General features: G+C 31.7%; 1 protein-coding gene across 4 annotated transcripts in view; it reads right to left on the bottom strand.

Moving 5' to 3' along the window:
• Abcd1 (ATP binding cassette subfamily D) overlaps nt 1–11,707 on the bottom strand; it is a 45,221-nt gene extending 33,514 nt beyond the window's left edge. For 3 of the 4 annotated variants that reach the window (XM_088194281.1, XM_088194282.1, XM_088194284.1), the window contains exon 1: nt 11,471–11,706. The gene's annotated coding sequence lies outside the window, so the exon portion shown is untranslated. Of the gene's footprint in view, nt 1–11,470 lie in introns of all 4 variants that reach the window. The other variant, XM_088194280.1, reaches the window with a different exon arrangement.
• Between the last annotated feature and the right edge of the window lie 364 nt (nt 11,708–12,071).

The following is a 12,071-nucleotide window of genomic DNA, read 5'->3' as shown; positions in this document are numbered from 1 at the left end:
AAACGAATCATGTGGAAGACATCCATCTGCTGTTGATGAAAAAAGATTGAGAAGCACTGTTGAAGCTAATCCACAAACAACTATTTAGATTTAGACACTAGCAGCAGATTTAGAATTTTTCTTGCAACCGTTTCACGACATCAAAATGCCATATAAAAGGTGAAAAAATATATACAATTGGGTACCGCACGAACTGACCGAAAGACAAAAAGAGCAAAGTCTGTTCTTTGTTCGTTTACAGAAACTATATGGGATCATTAATTGAAGAGTCATTACTTGCGGTGATAAATGAATCAAGATAGACAAGAAACATCAAAGAAGCTCCGAAGCAAAGTTTGTGACAGTATGATGGTATTCTGTGGGAATTATTCATCCGTCGTTTCTCAAACCAGGCGAGCCTAATATAGCAGATTATATTATAAGGCAATTGAAATCATAAAACATCTGATATTGGACGAACAGAATTGGAGCGATATTGATCCAAAATAATACAGGACCGCAAACTTCACTAATTACGGTTGTAAAATTAAACAAATTAGGGTTGGAAATTCTGTCACATCCCCCATATTCCCCTACAGGTAATTACATTTTTTAACATTTAGACTTATTTCTTTGATCAAAGTGAAATTATAAAAGTCTTTGAAGGCAAAGGACGCAACCTGTAAAATTTAGTATTCTTATAAACAAGGGATTCATTTATTTTTAAATCGTTAGAGAAAGACTTTTTTTGTAGATATAACATATTTTAATTAATAAACAGTATTTATTCCGAAAAATAATTGTACTGTTATTTATGATATTTTGCCACAATTTTAATATTTTTTCGATATCTTTTGTAAAATTCTTAATGACTTGATTTAAAAAAGGAATCTAGATGTTTTCGGGCATCATCTTTTGAATTGAAATTTTCAATGCAAAAAAAAATTCAAGTTTGATAAAATATGTTAATGATTATCTGGCAATTCATTATTTTAGCACGTGTTCGACTCAAACAAGCAATGTGGAACATCCGGCCGGGTCATAATTCCAGTATTTGTGAAACTTATTTATTGTTTTCATATATTTAAAGTAGCTCTGGATATATATTTTTGAGCGCATTCAGTTTAAAAACTACATTACACGAACGGTCTTTTCATCGCAAAAATGCCGACCCTAGGCAAGTGCCGCCCGGGGCGGTCCCCCTCCCCCTTACCGTCTAGCTACACTACTGACTAGGACTTGTCATTTTTTAATAATTCCGCCTTTAATCTGCCCAATTGAGTACAATAAAGTTCGGTTATGACAGGGATGTCATTCAGATCTTTTCAGATCTTTGAAATAAAATCGTGCCGTCACAGTTATAACGCTCGGTTATTTAGCGTTCATATTAAAACTTTTGTAACAATATTACGAGTAATAATAAGTAAAAATCGAATGAAGCACATTTAAACCGAATTTTGACACGATTTTATTGCTTTTGGCGTGAATTTTTTACTTCTGAGAAGTGAGAAAACCTTGAGTATTACGTCATTTCTTGAATAAAGCCATTGAAAAAATATCATATAATTTCTCGCTTCATGGCTAAGGTCAAAAGAAATGATACGGTGTACCGAAATACGTAAAACCGAAAATGTTTTATAAAATTATTTAAAAGGGGTTTTTTGTTGCATCATCTTGTTTAGAAATTTACCCAAAGCAATAAAATCGTGCCGTCGCCGTCGCAGTGGGAACGCTTTTGACGTAAATTTTTGACTTCTAAGAAGAGATAATTGTTTTTGCGCCCTCCTATTGACCAAAATTCGGTTTGAATATACTTTGATCAAAACTCTTATATCAGAATTCCGTAGTAATATTGATATGAATAGCTATCATATTTTTAAAACAAATTAGTTAATATCCAGTGCAGATATGGAGCAATGTGCAAGATGCGACGTTTGTCTAAACTTCTGCTTTTGCATATTTTCCCCTGAGAGTTAAGTTGGCTTAGTTTGTATTTTGACTTGACTTAATGAAAGTTGGGTTTGGTTAATTCGTGTAGATTAGCTTTGGGTTTGAACACTAAATGTGCGTTTCGCAACTGTTAAATTGAGTTTCATAAACATTTTAGAGCAGCATATAATTTCACTAGCGCCTATCAGTTAAATTATATTTTAGTTTAAATAAATATATATATCTACTTGTGAAAATGTATTTGGATTTCAGTAGCGAAAATATAGCTTCACCAAGAAGTACACATTCACTGTAACATTTATATATCATTGTTACATTCCATACGTTTAGATATTTACATGCATATACAAATGTTACAGTGATATTCACTAGTAAAAATATACATCTACCGGTGAAAATGTATTTCGATATAATTTTAATGAAATGATATATTTAAAAAAATATTTTATTTGAGGGATAAAACAAAAAAAAATCAGGGTAAATCCAAGGGGAGGGGCTAAAGTTGGCCAGTCAATGGTAAATTACATAAAGATTCATAGTATTTCATAATATGGCATACATTTTTGTGATCAAATTCAAAGAGGGGCAAATGCCCCCACCTGCCTCTCCCTCTCCTCTAAATGACGTCCCTGACGGCTGTGATAATTTAAAGATAATGAATAACACCCAAAATATTCCATCAGACACAAAAAACATGTTTTAAGGTCATAGATGGTCGAAGTATTAAAACTGAGAAAACCATTTTTTTATATGAATTGCTATCAAATGTCCATTTTTCGTGTCCAGTAACAAATTGTCTCAGATATGGGTCGGTTTCATACCTGCTTAGAAGAACAAATTGCCACACGCTGATCCAAAGCTGACGACGATAGAACCTAAACTCCTTGCCTGTGTTTTTTACTGAGCCTTTTAAAATGTTATTTTACCGTCAATCAGAGACAATCTCTTCTGATAATTACTTGATGGTTATGCGCGGATTTGATTCTACCAGTAAATAAACTGACTTAAAAACGACATTTCTTTTCGCTTATATCTCATTAAAAAAATCGGCCACTTCATATGAAACCATCAAATAAATAAAATGATGTAATATATAATCATCGTGCACACAATAAAAACATTTCATCTAAAAAGACGATACAATAACCAGACAACATAAATCATAAAGCATTAGAATAACGGAGTTACAATACAAAAAAAATAGTATACACCTACATACATGATACGCTTATTTGTATTTAATGCAGAACTTAAAGACTGGCACCTGTATGAACCAATTCACCACCTAAAGATGGAATAAGAATATGAGATAACGGAAACAAACTGTTTTGGAAAGCTTTTAAGGAACGGCTTAGATATAATGTACGAATTTGAGTTAACATATAAAGCAACAATTCCTCGAAGCAGGTACTAGACCCCGAATTAAAAATTGAGGATGCAATTCACGCATTGTACAATAATAAAACCGTTCTGCGATCCGTTAAAATTCAAAGACACTATTGCAGCGTTGAGCACAGAAACCACTAGGAATCCAGCTTACCAAACTATTACATTGACACGGTTGCATTTTTACTATCGAAAGAAATATGTATACAGGCGGCCCTCGACTTTCGTACATAATTGGTTCCTGAAAATGTGTGCGAATGTTGAATGTACGAAAGTCGAGGGAAGTAAAAAAAATTGAAATTGCGTGTATTTTAAAATATTTATTTATCAAGTAAATATAATATGTTTAATAGGCGTTTAAGAGACACGTTTAAGTGGGGTTTGCGGGTGTTTCCTTTGAAAAGTTATCAAGAGTTAACTGTTTTCCACTATTCTTTTTTTTCTTCATATAGTATTTAATAACATGCTATGTTTTTATTGATCGCCCCACGCACTTGAGATATGCGTTCTCCATTGGGATCACAATCTTCCATAATATTTAAAAATTTGTCAAGATGCGTGAAGGCTTCATTCATATTTTTCATTGTTAAAGAGTTTTCCAAAATAAATCTGTCTCATCTACATTAAATATTTGGCTACAGGAATATTCTACATCTGCAATAATTTTGAATAATTAGGAAATAAATTCTTTTGCAGCATCTTTATCCGCATCAGCCGATTCTCCAGTAAATTTAATATTATGAAAAGAATATCTCATTTTAAAATTGTAAAACCAACCGTTATTTGGTTGAAAAACCGTGTTAAAATATTTTTTTAATCTATCCTTCCAATCTTTGTGCAAACTAAGAACTTTTGCTTGAATAATTGAAATACTCAGAGGGATATCTTTTTGATGTTGGTCATCGATCTACGATGACAAAGATTTTCCATTTCATCCATGTTTTTTTTTGCTGTGTTTTTTTGGAAATATATCAACAAAGATTGTGGAAATATATCTTTATTTCCCACAATTTTGAACGTATTCCTTAATTATATTTTTATTTTGCAAAATTGAACATATCGTAGATCTGTTTGTATCATACGAACGTCCAATTGAAGCAAAAGATTCACCACTATCAAAACGTTTTTTAAAAAAAAAATTAAAAAAAAATGTTTTTTTTTAAATGTGCGAAATAGCGAATTGTGCGAAAGTCGAGGGCCGCCTGTATGTACATTCCAGCTAATATTTCATGCGAAACGTGGATGTCGTCCTTTAATTACAATGACAGAATATCATAGCTTTCGTCAAATCATTTTATTGATTTTAAATGAGCAAATATTTTTATGGCTTTTTGTTTTATGCATTGACTATTCAACGGTAAGCTCTTTCCGTTGCAATCTTCAATCCATTTAATTAAACAATTTTCCATTGTAGCTACTATTTTACTAGTAATTCCTGTCGTATCGCAGTAAACTCAGAGTTCAGGGATACACGCCTTTAGCGGACGGCAAGTAGAGACGAATGATGCAGAATGTCTCGTTTTTATTCATATTTTCCTAATGAATATAGAATATAGATTCCTTAACATCATAATATCTAGTAGTGAAAATACATATAAAATATTGAAAATACATTATTCAAATAACATAATCCAATGGTTATATATGTATCAATGCGCACGCAGCGATGATTCACGCGAATGGCTACACGTGTTCGTATATGTATTGTATATAGCTTACGCACGCACACTAAGACCAGAGTCCACTTTGACCCTTCCTGCTCTCCCTATTGTTCTATTGGTGAGTATCTTTACTTTACAATTATTCCTCAAATATAATGGTAGTTAATTATTATTAAATAATACTAAAAAGATTTTTTATATAAATCAGCGGTTTTTCACTATCAAAAATAAAAATGAAACTCATATATTTGTGTCTATGACTTTTTAATCATTACCGCTAAATTGTATTGCATGGGTGATTGGTTACGTATTCCCAAAATGCTATAAATATTATACATAACTTTCAGCATTTGACTAAAAACACGGACGCGTGATATAAAGCAAAAAAATGTAAACCGCGGATCGATAACTTTTCGCGCCGAAACGCGGAAGGAAAATGCCGCAGTTTCGAGAAGCTGTGCGGTTGGTTGTACGTTACGAGGTGAAAAAGAAGAAAATAAATGAGCAGACGTATTGCGAAACGAGCAGAAAGAAAACGACGAGGTATTGAAAGAGATATAATATACCCATTCGAGAGATGAAAAGGCAATGCGCAATGACTTTCACTGTCACCGAGAGCACACAAAGATCTATTGAGTAACCGATGTTTGCTTTGATAACACACGCGGCGTTTTTTTTTTTAGTGTACTGTCGCAAAATGAAAACGATCGCCGTGACATATATCCGGTCGTAAATTACGATTATATGTGTCTGTAGGGAAACAAGGTTGGTTTTATCGCTAAAAAAATCGTGTGAAAATGATCCAGTGTCGCTTTTATACACAAAAATGTGTTTTTTATTATATTTTTTGCACAAATTAGCATATTGATAGTTACTTTATAATACCACAAAAATATTGTTATGTAAGTACAAGAAAAATCAAATTAATTACATTTTTAATACATTTTACTATTATTTATTTTGCTTATATTAACTCGAATAACACATGCGATTCTTACATGCTCTACAAATATAAAACGTTTATATAAGAAACAAATTTTCTAAACCAATCTTTATAAATATCACAGCACTAATTCTAACCGACATTAAACATCTACAGAGCAACCAGAATTGCACAGACTTTTGAAAGTCATCAATAGCGATAAATTACTACAAAAACTGCTTAAACTCGTATAAGAAAAAATACCAATGGTCTCGCTTTAAATAAGCTTTGTAATTATCGGACGGCCTTATAGTCTTATATTCGTCCAAACTTATTCAAAGGACCACTGGCAATTATTCGACGACCACGGTACATATTATTGAAACAAATTTCCTGATCTTGTGTCTGGGGATTTATTTTTGTTAAGACAAAGATATTACTTATTTAATTTGTTGCGTAGCGGTTGAGAAGTGTTGTCCGTGAATGTGTCCGTATGTTGCAAGCGTCTCCGAAGTGAGTTTGCTCTGGATTCCGGACGTCGAACAGGACCAGTAGATGCAAAGGGAGAAGCGGCAGCTTCTGCGAACTTTACTGATATGAAACTGAGTCAGTATGCTCTCGGTTTTAGTCTTGTTAGTTGAAGGGCATTTAAATTTAAATGCCTTGAATTCCGAAGTAGTGTTAGATAAAATCTTTGAGAGGTAATCCTCAGATGAAATGTCTGAGTGGAAGTTAATCCTGGTTTCTCGCGTTCTAGTATGAATATCCATGTCAGATTTTATGGTAAGACAACTTTTCATACAGTGGTACGTTTTTTTTTTTAACTAATTGCCATTGGTGGCTAAGGCAGGTCGGAAACGGTCGTTTTGCGGATAATCCCGAATGCAGGGGTTATCTCTTATCAAGGCGGATATTTAATCATTTCTAGTTTATGGCGTTTATGTTCCTACGGTGTTTAATTTAAACGAAAAAATACATTTTTTCTCAAACAGTTAAAATACTTTATCACAAGTCAAACTAGTCTTTTTATGATTTAACAGTATAAGTTTAAGAATTAAGTCGTGAATAGAGGAGTAGTGCAATTGATAATCCAGACACAATAATCACTGACACACTACCAAACTCACTCAACCGAAAATCACAAATTGTATGTGAGTATGTTATATATTACTTTAAGACATCTGGTAAGCATATGCTTGCATATATCTTGGATCAGTAAAGGCGCATTCTCACGAATCAAGTTTAATTGACCGATTGTAGTTGATCAACAAAAGTTGCATATAATTTGAATCAGTTTTTCTTCACACATTTAAATAGAAACTGATCAACAGTTTCAGTTTAAATAAATGTTATTTTTTATACATGGTTCTAATCATTTTAAATTTGTTCTTTAGACCAGCAATTTCTATTTCTTTGACAATATAACCAAAAGCATTTTCTCTTGCATGTTTATTCAGTCTGTGATTTCAAAGATAATCGTGTTTATGATACAGTTCTAAGAATTTTAGCATCACACTTTCAGACCACTTGGGGCTCATTTTTTGAGTGACGTGACAATCAACTGAAGTTCACGCATTTCAAGGTAGGTTTCAACTTGAAAGCAAATGACGGATGACTCATCACTTGAACAATAAAGTTTGACTGGGTCAAACTTTTCTTGATCCAAATACAAAGGTTTTTACTAGATTTCATTCAACTTTTATTGATCAAGAATAGTCGAGCAATAAAACTTAATTCATAAGAACGCGCCTTTCAACTTTATAATCAAGCAAAACTTTTAGGTTAGGATTACGTTCAGGTTGTTCTAATTCTATTTTAAATATATTTTTTAACTGTTTGATATTATAATTTACAATTATTTAAAATTCACTGCTTAGAATTATCATTCCAGTATCTTGCAGATTACGCCGAGTCTACTCATGACAGTTGCGAGAAATTTTTCACATGGACTATAATACTGAAGTTTATTTTCGTCGGCGTTATATACGGTTTAAAAGCTCTTAGTCGATGCCAAATAAAAAGGAAGCCAGGCTGAGTATCGACAAAAATGACCGAGAAAGCAGCCACTTCCAGTTAAGCGGCCACTGGAATCACAAGAATTCAACTAGAATATATATAATTTGGAGACTTTGTGACACAAACTACAGAGAAAGAAACAACGTTAATATACAGTAAACCCCCCCCCCCAAATAACACGGTAAATTGGGGCCCGCTATATTTGTGAATGAGCCAAAGAGAGGATATCTCACCATGCGTATACTGATTTATACGTACGTATTGCAGAAAATGTATGAGTATTTTCCAATCCCCAAACTACACGCACCCAAATAGCACGCTTAAAATTTACCGTGCTATTTGGGGTCTACTTTAGATAAAATTGCGCAAAGTATACAGCAAATATCAACTCTTGTGAATTTAAAATAAATTATAATTTAAAAAAAAATATTCTATAAAAATATGTAAAATGCTTTTCAGAGATAAACAGGATCATTGAGTCGATTAAAAATAAAGTTTCTTTGATTCAACGAATCTGAATGTGAAAGAACTAGGTTGAAAAGTATTTTGTTATTAGGATACAACTAATAATAGAGTACCTTCCAAGCCCCTGGTCTTCCATTGTCACAACATAAATCTGGCAACCTTAAAATAAGAGTAGAAAGGGTTTATTTCAGTCGATTAAATTTCATTTCTAACGACGTCTCTCATTCGTGATTGCATATATTATTATGTTATTATATTACCACAAAGCATTTAATATGTAACGACAGATGAAAAGGCAAATGCAACAGCTTTCTCTCATCAAGTGGCGAACACCTTGACTATAATATTTTTTCTGTTTATGAACGGAACGTGTATTACGTTTTATAAGTGACAATGCGAAAGTTTGATGAACTCTGCATCAACCATTGTGGCATTTCGAAAAGAGGAAGAGAGAGGAAGTGTTGTGAGAAACGAAACAATAACACGGATACTTGACTATAGCGATGCAAACTCATGCCAACAATTTTTAATGCGCTCGAGGCTTAATTAAAATCACACTAAAATAAATATTATAATATAAACATTAAATGAAGTAAGAGTTTAATTATAAAACTATATGTAGTGTGCATATTGGGACTTTTAATAACAATATTACAACTTATAATAAGTGAAAATCGAATGAAGCATATATAAACCGAATTTTGACCAATAGGAGTGCGCAAAAACAATTATCATTTCTCAGCAGTCAAAAATCCACATCAAAAGTAATAAAATTGGTCGGCGACGTCGCAGTGGGAACGCTCGTTGCCGAACGTTCCCACTACGACGGCGCCGACACGATTTTATTGCCTTTGACGTGAATTTTTGACTTCTGAGAAATGAAAATTGTTTTTGCGCACTCCTATTGACCAAAATTCGGTTTGAATATACTTGGACCAACACTTTTATATATCGGTAATGATAGCTATTGTCTGTTTGTATTTCTTCTTCCGCTTATTGTCCCTAGAAATATGAGTAGGCTTAGTTTGTATTTTGGACTGGACACATGAAAGTTCTAAGACTAATTATAATTTTAGAACTTCAGAAAACGTTTCACAACTGCTAAAATGAGTTTCAAAATATAATTTCACTACCATCTATCAGTTAAATTATATTTTCGCTAGTAGAAATATATATCTACTGGTGAAAATTTATTTGGACTTCACAAGATAAAATATAACTGCACTGACAAATACACACTCACAGTAACATTTATAAATCGCATGTAAATAAATAATGACAAATTTGTAAATGTATATATTACTACATATAAAAAAGTTGAAATCATATAATTTTATTAGCACCTGCCAGATAAATTATATTTTCACTGGTAAAAATAAATATCTACCGGTGAAAATGTATTCCGATATAATTTCACTGATATGACATATTAAAAAAAAAATCAGGGTAAAATTGAGGGATGAGGGATAACTCAAGAATTTCTGGTTTTGAATCCGAGTTTTCTAGTGGGGGGGACTGCAAAAGTTGATCAGTCAGTGGTCGTTTTTTTTTTTAATATTTCGATTTCATTAAGATTCGCAATATTTCATTAAATTACATTTTTCTGGGGAGGCAAATGACGTCCCTAACGATAGCTCGGTAATTGTGAGTGGAGACGTTCGTGACTAACTAATATAATATAGGAGTATTATATTATACATCATCGTTCCTCTATTCTTAGACTTTTGACAAGCCGACATTATTTGATTAGATTGATTGAGAAGATTATCATTATTATGATACATATATACAAACAAATCCAAGTCGAATAATATATGCTTAAGCACGATGATGTCCGAGAACATAATCGTATTATTTAGACCTCTATTATCTAATGTTAACGTGAGACTTTTGCGGAATCATGAAACGCGACCTCATCGCTTGACCTCGTGATTGGATGTAAAAAAAATTGTTCAAATATTTCGGTGCATATTTGCATTGAATTATTATGCCAAAGTCGTGCGAATATGTGTAATTTATTCATGGTGCATTTAAAAGTAGCCCGAGGTTGTTGTTGGAATATATAATAAATATAAAAATTGTATAAGTACATAAATATATTGTACATTATAACTGAGCAATATATATAATGAATACATATTGAGACAAAGTAGATACAATAAGCAGAATTATGAAACTAGAAAAGAACTAGGGAAAACCCATAATAGTACATTAGTGATATAACCTGAAATACCTGGGTTAAAATCTCATATGTGTTATAATGTGTTATCATTGATAAATTGTTTAAATATCTCCATTTTACAGAATTATTCTCAAATAAGTAAATAAATGTTTAGAAATTTTAACATCAATAAATAAACTAAATATGGTAACATTATTTTATTGAAAGTTATTGCGAAACTAAATAAAATGTACAAAAACAAGAATTTAATTTATAAAAATCCTACTTTATTTATGTTTGAAATAATTATACAATATATAATAATGTCTTCGTTTGTCTAACTGAAAAATTAAAATAAAAATCATGTTGAAAATTTTAAACGTGATTTTTAATCTTGATTTGTTAATAAAAAATGACACATTATTATAATAAATAAACAGTGATACTAATTTACATAATTTATCGTTTTCAGCAATTGTAATTGGATGTATTGAATACAACAAATTTCTTAGAATATACATTAATTTATAATCAATTATCATAAAATGAATATCCATACAACTTTAATATATATTTTATCATTTCCCATAAAATGGTTATATTTGTATTATAAAAATATACGTGTAATTGTAATTGTACGTTCATAATAAATAAGAGCAACAAATAATAAATAAATTTTATACACAGCATATACTGCACAATTCCGTTCAATTAAATCATGTAAATCGTAACAACCATAACCTTGTGATTGTGTGTACGTATTTTATTATAGAAACGACACAGTTAATCATTGCATTCATCATTATTTAACGCACAAATGACACTACCATATCAGACGAAACCAAAATGTATGCTTACTAGACAAATTGTCAATCACAAGGATAAGAGTCGTAGGGCAAACAATAGATTCAGTGTGAGACAATGCCTTACCTATTTAGAACGAGGCGAAAATAACATGTCCTTGGCGATCGAACGTGAAAAAAGACGTAAGAGAACACACACGCGACACGTCTGTTCACACGTCTCGATATATTTATCGAAACTGCTACTTCAACTTTTGTAATAAACAAACAATCCGCATAAATGCGTTTGTTTATATATGTTTATTTGCACAATTACGACGCGGTATAAAAACGACCATGCGAATCGGCGGCACCGATACGACTGACAGCGATCCTTTGCTGTCAGCGCAGTATTGTTTTTTTAATATCATAAAACGTGATAAATCGTCCATGTCCTTTTACATAATACATTTGAAATTATATACTTTTCTATTTTTTAAGAAATGAAAGACGTTTTAATATTCTTATAATTCGATTAGAATGAGGTAAAACTATTGTAGCTCAAATTTGCCGCATGAAGTTAGTAAATATAGTTGAAGATTAAGATTTGTATGGTTTTTGATAATGTAATTATTTTACTACATTTTATATTATACTGCCTATCACTTATATTACAAAGTAAAAGATAACAATAAGCATATTGTATTTGTATGTATCTGTAAAGATGTTTAGAACTAGGTAAAACACTT

The sequence above is a fragment of the Plectrocnemia conspersa genome, unplaced genomic scaffold, assembly GCF_051122295.1.
Source record: "Plectrocnemia conspersa isolate PC_06_02 unplaced genomic scaffold, ASM5112229v1 ptg000010l, whole genome shotgun sequence".
Classification (NCBI taxonomy): Eukaryota; Metazoa; Arthropoda; class Insecta; order Trichoptera; family Polycentropodidae; genus Plectrocnemia; species Plectrocnemia conspersa.
This window is presented reverse-complemented; position numbering and strand designations above follow the sequence as displayed.